Source organism: Ovis canadensis, chromosome 17 (genome assembly GCF_042477335.2).
Source record: "Ovis canadensis isolate MfBH-ARS-UI-01 breed Bighorn chromosome 17, ARS-UI_OviCan_v2, whole genome shotgun sequence".
NCBI classification, from domain to species: Eukaryota; Metazoa; Chordata; class Mammalia; order Artiodactyla; family Bovidae; genus Ovis; species Ovis canadensis.
This window is the reverse complement of record NC_091261.1, coordinates 57,543,263-57,553,141: the sequence shown is the minus strand read 5'-3', so window position 1 is coordinate 57,553,141 and position 9,879 is coordinate 57,543,263. Positions and strand designations below refer to the sequence as shown.

The 9,879-nt window shown below is 45.0% G+C and overlaps 1 non-coding gene across 1 annotated transcript; it reads left to right on the top strand.

The window, feature by feature from the left end:
* Window positions 1–6,777: 6,777 nt before the first annotated feature.
* LOC138423018 (U6 spliceosomal RNA) lies at window positions 6,778–6,881 on the top strand. The gene has a single exon (XR_011250123.1). It is a non-coding gene; the product is annotated as a U6 spliceosomal RNA (small nuclear RNA).
* The last annotated feature ends 2,998 nt before the right edge of the window (window positions 6,882–9,879 follow it).

Below are 9,879 nucleotides of genomic sequence, written 5' to 3'. Positions count from 1 at the left end.
GCTTAGGTCACCTGCTTGTGCTTGAGCCAATCACTCATTTGGAGGATGTTGTGCTTGGCTGCTTGGACCACTCATGCTAAAACTGATAGAAGGGAAATTGGGGGTTGTGGTTGACTGACATTTTTAGGGGTCCAGAAAGCCAAATAAAAATGACTACCTGTACCTCAAAAGAGTATGAAAGTGGAAAATTTTACCATTGCTTCTGCAAAATTCTTAATCTCTAAAAAATAAGAAGTCAAAAATTAATTATATGTATTAATTATATTATAATATACAGTGGAAGTGAGAAATAGATTTAAGGGACTAGATTTGATAAGAGTGCCTGATGAACTATGGACGGAGGTTCGTGACATTTTATAGGAGACAGGGATCAAGATCATCCCCATGGAAAAGAAGTGCAAAAAAGCAAAATGGCTGAGTGGGGAGGCCTCACAAATAGCTGTGAAAAGAAGAGAAGTGAAAAGCAAAGGAGAAAATGAAAGATATAAGCAGCTGAATGCAGAGTTCCAAAGAACAGCAAGGAGAGATAAGAAAGCCTTCCTCAGTGATCAATGCAAAGAAATAGAGGAAAACAACAGAATGGGAAAGACTAGAGATCTCTTCAAGAAAATTAGAGATATCAAAGGAACATTTCATGCAAAGAGGGGCTCGATAAAGGACAGAAATGGTAGGGACCGAACAGAAGCAGAAGATATTAAGAAGAGGTGACAAGAATACACAGAAGAACTGTACAAAAAAAAGCTTCACGACCAAGATAATCACGATGGTGTGATCACTTACCCAGAGCCAGACATCATGGAATGTGAAGTCAAGTGGGCCTTAGAAAGCATCCCTACAAACAAAGCTAGTGGAGGTGATGGAATTCCAGTTGAGCTATTTCAAATCCTGAAAGATGGTGCTGTGAAAGTGCTGCACTCAATATGCCAGATCTTCCTGGTGGCTCAGATAGTAAAGTGCCTACAATGTGGGAGACCCAGGTTCGATTCCTGGGTCAGGAAGATTCCCTGGAGAAGGAAATGGCAATCCACTCCAGCACTCTCGCCAGGAAAATCCCATGGATGGAGGAGCCTGATAGGCTACAGTCCATGGGGTCACAAAGAGTCGGACACGACTGAGCAACTTTAATATGCCAGCAAATTTGGAGAACTCAGCAGTGGCCACAGGACTGGAAAAGGTCAGTTTTCATTCCAATCCCAAAGAAAGGCCATACTGAAGAATGCTCAAACTACCGCACAATTGCACTCATCTCACATGCTAGTAAAGCAATGCTCAAAATTCTCCAAGCCAGGCTTCAGCAGTACGTGAACTGTGAACTTCCAGATGTTAAAGCTGGATTTCGAAAAGGCAGAGGAACCAGAGATCAAATTGCCAACATCTGCTGGATCATGGAAAAAGCAAGAGAGTTCCAGAAAAACATCTATTTCTGCTTTATTGACTATGCCAAAGCCTTTGACTGTGTGGATCACAATAAACTGTGGAAAATTCTGAAAGAGATGGGAATACCAGACCACCTGACCTGCCTCTTGAGAAACCTATATGCAGATCAGCAAGCAACAGTTAGAACTGGACATGGAACAACAGACTGGTTCCATATAGGAAAAGGAGTATGTCAAGGCTGTACATTGTCACCCTGCTTATCTAACTTGTATGCAGAGTACATCATGAGAAATGCTGGGCTGGAAGAAGCACCAACTGGAATCAAAATTGCTGGGAGAAATATCAATAACCTCAGATATGCAGATAACACCACCCTTATGGCAGAAAGTGAAGAGGAACTCAAAAGCCTCTTGATGAAAGTGAAAGAGGAGAGTGAAAAAGTTGGCTTAAAGCTCAACATTCAGAAAACGAAGATCATAGCATCTGTCCCATCACTTCATGGGAAAGAGATGGAGAAACAGTGTCAGACTTTATTTTTTGGGGTTCCAAAATCACTGTAGATGGTGACTGCAGCCATGAAATTAAAAGACGCTTATTCCTTGGAAGGGAAGTTATGACCAACCTAGATAGCATATCAAAAAGCAGAGACATCACTTTGCCAACAAAGGTCCATCTAGTCAAGGCTATGGTTTTTCCAGTGGTCATGCATGGACATGAGAGTTGGACTGTGGAGAAAGTTGAGAGCTGAAGAATTGATGCTTTTGAACTGTGGTGTTGGAGAAGACTCTTGAGAGTCCTTTGGACTGCAAGGAGATCCAACCAGTCCATTCTAAAAGAGATCAGTCCTGGGTGTTCATTGGAAGGACTGATGCTGAAGCTGAAATTCCAATATTTTGGCCACCTCATGAGAAGAGTTGACTCATTGGAAAAGACTCTGATGCTGGGTGGGATTGAGGGGCAGGAGGAGAAGGGGACGACAGAGGATGAGATGGCTGGATGGCATCACCAACTTGATGCACATGAGTCTGGGTGAACTCTGGGAGTTGGTGATGGACAGGGAGGCCTGGCGTGCTGCGATTCATGGGGTCACAAAGAGTCGGACATGACTGAGCAACTGAACTGAACTGATTGTATATATTAATGTAATATACTATATAATTATTGGGGAACAAATTATTTATATTAAAAATAATTATAATATGCTATACTAGATAATAATAGGGTTGATATATATAATTATATATATTACTCATACATATAAATTAATTTATAATAGGTATCATTAATTCTGGCTCTTACATGGTAGCTTGTCAGTGTCTTGAACTTCTCTTTGCATTTCTGCAACTCCGAGCTCAGTGAAACACCAGAGCAGCCAATAAAACCTGCACAGCAAACCAGCTTTTAAAAAAAGTATCACCTGTTTCCTACTGACCTTTTAATGATGTAAGCAATTAATTCACGAAATTTTCTAGAAAATTAATCTTACAGACAGGTCAAAAAGCAAGTGGTCTGCCTGTTTGCTGGAGTGAAAAAAGAGAGAACTTCTGAAAAACAAACAAAAATAACCTTTAATACAGGTGAAAGTTCCCTGAACTTCTAAAATAGGACACACTGTCTGTTCTCAGACAGGAACTACAGAGCCTGTATTAGTTTGTCAGGGCTGCCATAACAAAGTAACACAAGAAATTAATTTTCTCACATTGCCAGAGGGTCTAAGTCCGAGATCGAGGTGTCAACAGAATTGATTTGAGACCACTCTCTTCAGCTGGCCGTCTTCTCTATGTGTTCTGATGGTGTTCCATCTGTGTGTCTGTGTCCAAATTTTCTCCTCTTCTCTACTCAGTGCGCTGTGGTGACCTAAATGGGAAGGAAATCCAAGGAAGAGGGGATGTATGTATACATGTGACTGATTCACCTTACTCTACAGCAGAAACTAACACAACATCTTAAAGCATCTATACTCTAACAACAACAACAAAAAAAACAAATTTCTTCCTCTTACAGGACACCAGCTATATTGGATTGGACCACTCATATGACCTCATTTTACCCGGCATGTGTGCGTGCTAAGATGCTTCAGTTGTGTCCGACTCTTTGTGACCCTGTGGACTGTAGCCCCCCAGGCTCCTCTGTCCATGGGAGTCTCCAGGCAAGAATAGTGGAGTGGGTTGCCGTGCCCTCCTCCAGGGGATCTTGCCGACCCAGGGACCGAATCCGTGTCTCTTATGTCTCCTATACCTATGTTGGCAGGCAGGTTCTTTACCACTAGCACCAACTGGGAAGGCCTCATTTTCTCTTAATTACCTTTATAAAGACCCTCTATCTCCAAATACAGTCACATTCTCAGGTACTGAGGGTTAGGACCACAACAGGTGAATTTGGGGAGGAGTGCACAGTTCAGCCCATCCCAGCGGCTTTGCACTGTTGCTGATAAGGACAGTGCTCTTTCTGTATAAATGAGAATGAAACTCATGATACATAAAAATCCTATAATTGTATATTATTGCCTTCAACATGAAAATGTGAACATGTTTTAACCATCTTCTCCCCAAAGGAGATTGCAAGTGACATGAAGAGATTCAGATTCAAAAATCTGGAACCTTCGGTTCAGACCATGTGGAACCAGCATGAGAAGGACCTGAGTGGCCAGCTGTTGTGTGTCCATCTGGCCTTGTTCCACCTGCTCTGGGAGCTGCACCTGTTCTCCCTGGGAGAACCAAACCCCACCCCCAGGCCCTGGTTGCATGTGGCCTCTGTAGGCCTGTGACCCAGGTTAAATGCATCAGATCTTCTGTTTCCTGAATCCAAATCTTGAGCTCTGTGACAAAGACGGGAAATGGTGGGGGTGGCTCCATGCTCAGGTGTCTGAGATCTTGCTTACGGCCCTCCGTCCCCTGATTTGGAGCTGCTTGTAGGACATTATTTATACCCACGTGGATCCCAATGCTGGCAGCACACCCAACCACCCAAACCACCTTTGTGTACTTTACACTAGAAGACTCAAAGGCCAGGAAGAAAATGCAACCAAGCATAGGACCCCATGGGGTCTTTGAGGTGGGCGTTGGGGGCGGGGCAAGACTTCCGCCATATCCTCCACTTTATCTCCTCTCAGAATTAAGTAAACAATAGTTTCTGATGCACATTTCTGAATTGTTTTGCAGATGTGAAAATCCCCTGCTGCTGCTAAGTCGCTTCAGTCGTGTCCAACTCTGTGCGACCCTATAGACAGCAGCCCACCAGGCTCCCCCGTCCCTGGGATTCTCCAGGCAAGAACACTGGAGTGGGCTGCCATTTCCTTCTCCAGTGAATGAAAGTGAAAAGTGAAAGTGAAGTCGCTCAGTAGTGTCTGACTCTTAGCGACCCCATGGACTGCAGCCTACCAGGCTCCTCCGTTCATGGGCTTTTCCAGGCAAGAGTACTGGAGTGGGTTGCCATGAAAATCCCCTACCACATGGATATTAACCACTTGATGATCTTGAGCACAGAGCCCCAGGCCCCCTGGAGCCTAAGGACTGATAACGTTAACCTCTGTGACACTGAGCTGTTACCCTACCATCAGCCAATCAGAGAATCATGCACAAGCCCATCACAGACCCTATGACCACCCCTCCCCCACACCTTGCCTGTAAAAATGCTTTGCTTCGGGGAGCTTGAGGCTTTTTAGGGCCTGGGCCACCCATCTCTGTGCATGGTCCTGTAATAAGCCTTTCTCTGCTCCAAACCCCATCATTTCAGTCTGTTTGGCATCACTGTGCTTCGGGCACATGAACTTGCCTAAACTGAACCATTTAAGAGAAAGGCCTGAAAGGACCTTTTTGTGGGAACGTACCTCTGCTGTTTATTCCTGAACAGCAGCTCTGAAGGACACACCCGGGCCTTCAGAGCCTGAGACCTGCAAGGCCAGCTCCAGCCAAAACCCTATGTGCGATCTTTCAGGTCCATCACAAGTCACTGTAAGGCTTTGACAGACAGGCCCACAGGGGATGCTGCCCTCCCCATACCAGACTTGGTGAACAGCTAAGAACAGCCTTTCTGAGTTTTCTGAAAGGACTTCCATCAAGGACTCAAGTCCCCTGGGCCGGCTATGCCCAGGTGACATCCAACTTCCTAACCTAGGCATTTGCATGTGAAGGCCTTTTAAGAAGGCCCTTGGTTGGGGCACTTTTGTCTGCTCTGACCCTCTACTTTCCCACCCCCAGCCCTTCCTCTCCTGCCCCTCCTCATCCCCTGACTCCAATCAAGAGCCTTTTGTGGGGGTTTTCTTAGCACTGAGCTCATCTAACTGACCCTCACCCCATTGCAGTTCAGCTCAGGCACTTCAGCTGTGCCTGACTCTGTGCGATCCTATGTAATGCAGGTTCCCAAGCTTCTCTGTCCATAGGATTCTCCAGGCAAGAATAGCAGAGTGGGTTGCAATTTCCTCCTCCAGGGGATCTTCCCGACCCAGGGATCAAACCCAGGTCTCCCGCATTGTGGGCAGACTTCTTACCGCTGAGCCACTGGAGAAGCCCTGCAGTTTCGTAGGGAAATAAAAAACATTGAGAGCTGGAACATTTCAGTGTTTATCTTTTCCTCTTGCCTGCAGTGCTGCAGGACTTCGCTGGTGGCTCAGCTGGTAAAGAATCTGCCTGCAATGTGGGAGACCTGGGTTTGATCCCTGGGTTGGGAAGATCCCCTGGAGAAGGGAACAGCTACCCACTCCAGTATTCTGACTTGGAGAATTCCATGGACTATTCCATGGGGTTGCAAAGAGCTGGACATGACTAATCTTGCTCATTACATTATCATTAGCCTTGCTGTCAGTTTGGCTCATGGTTCTCAGTGACCCCCTCAACACCTGGAAGCTTGACAAGACCCCCTCCTAGGGTGATCTTCTTCTGATCCTTCTCAGTTAGCCCACCTCCCCCGAATGGTGGTGACCAAGGCTCTGAAGACAGATACTGGGAGTTACGTGATGCTCAGAATCAGCAGGAAACGTGGAGGGCACACCTTGCAGAGGTCACCAGTGGAGTTCCTGGTGGCAGGAAGTATTTGGATGGGACTTCCCTGGTGGTCCAGGGGCTAAGACTCTGCATTCTCAGTGCAGGGGGCCTGTGTCTGATCCCTGGTCAGGGAACTAGATCTCACATGCCACAAGCTAAGAGTTCACATGCTGCAACTAAATATCCCACACCCCACAAATGGAGATCAACGATCTCGTGTGCTGCAACTAAGACCTGGAACAATAGGATAAATAAACGAATAAAAAGCCTTTTCCCTCTTATGCCTGGAATAAGAGGGGGATCTAGACCACGGAGACACTAAGATACACAGAAAGTGGGGAAAGAGCATATTAGGACTAAATCACGTCAAGCTGTGGGAGCCTGAGTGGTAGTCCTAATAAAAGTATTTGGTTATCACGCTCGCTTTGACAGCACGTATACTAAGCTGGAATGATACAGAGAAGGTTAGCATGGCTCTTGCACAAGGACGATAGGCAAATTCATGAAACATTCCATTAAAAAAAAATGTATTTGGTTATCTTCCCAAGGTCTTTCTGGAAGCATTCATTGGTTCCAGCCCCTCTCAGTATTCATGATCTGAATTCCAGGGAAGGAACTCAAGACATCCCCCCATGCACTTGGAAAGAGCAGGTCGTCTGGGTTAGCAACCCGCTGGACAGCATCCCATGTGACATTGATTATTTCCCAATGGGGAAATCAGGTGTTATTTCCCAAAGTGAATAAACGTTGAACCGCCGCGAATTAAAGATACAGTGCAGTAAGACACCTGCAAAGGAAAAATCCCAGGGCCTGAGAAGGAATGTTCTACAATGAGGTTCTCATCCACAGCCTTTCCCCTCTTATGCCTGGAATAAATTGATGGGGATCTAGACCACGGACACACTAAGATAGACAGGAAGTGGGGAAAGAGCATCTTAGGACTAAACCACGTCAAGCTGTGGGAGCCTGAGTTGTAGTCCTAATACCACTCATAATTATCTCATGTCTTCCTGGGAACCATAGGATGAAGTCTCCTCTGGCCTCAGCCTGAAGCCAAATTCAACCCCAATACTGAATTAAAACTTAAACACAGAATTTTGGATAAAGTGGAGATGAATAGCTTTGTTGCTTTGCCAGACAAAGGAGGCCACAAGGGGCTAATGCCCTCACAACTGCCTGCCCCGACCTGGAAGGGTAATGAGGAATTTTATAGTAATGGTTCAAAGAGGGTGTGGTCAGCTCATGAATATTCTTCTGATTGGTTGGTGATATACCCTGAAATCAGCCTCATCAACCTTCTGGTTCTAACAAGTCTGGGGTCTACCTGCTTGTGAACAGAAGACAGTTAGCTTCTTCTACCTGGGGTGGGTTTCAGTATCTGCAAAACAGTTCAAAGATATTGTTCTGTGTATCCCTTGAGGGGGAGCCAGGACCCTGCCCCAAGGCTTTGCTGCTGTTTCTCCTGACTGTTCCTCCTTTGTCTCCACATCCCCTCTTTTCCCTGATTAGCAACTGTGTGAACCTGCCCCTTGGAATTCAGGGAAGGTCCTGGAGGTGGAATGAAGACTATTTTCTGTAATCAAGAAATGAGGGACACAGAAAGGGTTTGTGTCCAGGAGCCCCACAGGGTCCTGCTTGGTTTCAAGCCTTCATGCTGCCCCTCTTCAGAGACACTGGTTGACTGGCTGGTCCTCCTCCATCCCCATCCTCACCCATCACCTCAGCCCACTCCCATCATTGGAGACTCTCCCTTTGACCTCAGGGGAACCAAAGTTTCTCCTTTTAACTGCAGCCTCCTGGACAAGCTTCCTGCTTTATTCAGCACCCATGGCTCCAACTTCCGGAGTTCAAGTCACCCTTTAGGGAGTCATGGTGCATGCCTAAGACCTTAAGCTTGGTGGGAGCAGGAACCTGGGTCTGAGTCCTGACTCTACCACTTACTGACTGTGTGACCCAGAACAAGTTCTTTGACCTCTCTGAGCTCATTTTCCTCTTGTACGAAATGGAGATGATAACAGAACCTTCCTTAAAGGTCTGCATGAGGATTAAATGAGAAACTATAAATTAAATACTTAGCACATAGTGTTCACTAGGGAGCATTAATTGTTAATGATTTATTGTTACTAATATTATCCAGCTAGCCTATATCATACAGCAGTACAATAAAATAATCCACTCTTCTGGGTCATTTTCTTCCCTGGAGGGATTCTAAGATGACTCAGAAAGGACCTGAAGGACTTTGAAGGGAAGTAGGGAACATCCCAGTTGAACCACAAAAGGCTTACAGCTTTTCAAGTTAGCTGTAGACTTGCTACTATATATAAACTATAAATTACAAAAACACACAAAACCCAGTAATGCTTCAACAAAGAAACTAGGATCCTAGACCTGGGAATAAAGAGAAAACCCACGTTGCCCAAGTTGGCAATAGATTCACGTTGACACCAACAAAAATCTCTGAAAAACAAACAGGAACCCCCCACGCAGATTTCTGAACTGCACACAGCAGACTGCAACTGGGAAAGATAATTCATCGTCATAAAAACAAACATCCATTTTTACACTTGCATGGCAATGAGGATGCTCTTATTTGCATAATGATGGTGATTTGCATATGATAAAAATTTGCCTGAGTGAGTCTCAAGCTCGGAATACATTCAAATATGATACCACTGGTACAATTTTCTCAAGGATCCCAATTTAATACTATTTATCTAATGAAAGGAAAAAAATAAATATTGGCTGTAACATCCCATTATGCTCAAGAGTTGGTTTTAAATTACACTTAAGTAAGCAAAGTAAAGACTTATCTATAGGTGAGAACACCTCCGCTCAAAATGGAGACTTTCAGCCACACACATGCAAAATTATCTGTAATAAGCATTTGATGCATATTGACTTAAAAAAAAAAAAAGCACAACGTGAGAGTTGCAAGTTCAGTTCTATTTGGAGCAAAGTGAGAACTGCAGCCTGGGAGACAGCACCTCAGAGAGCTCGGAGAAGCTGCTCCAAAGAGGCAGGGGGTAAAGCTTAGTACATATATAATTTTGGTGAAGGGGGAATACATGCAGTCAAGCACATATTTTTCCAAAAGTCTTCTACTAGTCTGGTGAACTTTGCTAGTCACAAGGAACAATCATCACCATGAAGGATTTTGGTGCTTAATGACGAGATACAAGAATTGGACTCATAAAATTGGCTGAGAATATCTAACTATCTGAAGACCTGTCCCGCCAGTTTTTCCCTGAGCACCAAGTGCCTCATTTCTGCTCTCTATGCTGAACTCAGCAGCTGCAGCAGCACATGGTTTAATCCTTGTAGAGGCAGATGGCAAGTACCCGTGGCAAGTGCCAAGTTGTCGGTGACATGCATGAACACAATGCTTGCACTGTAGGTTAGGTGCAAATCAAGAGCAGGAGACGTGTCTTGAAAAGATGGACATCCTCAAGGAAAGGGAAGAGAAGGGAAGGGAAGAAGAGAAAAGATATTCTTAAGGTGTGCAAAAGGTGGATAACTTTCA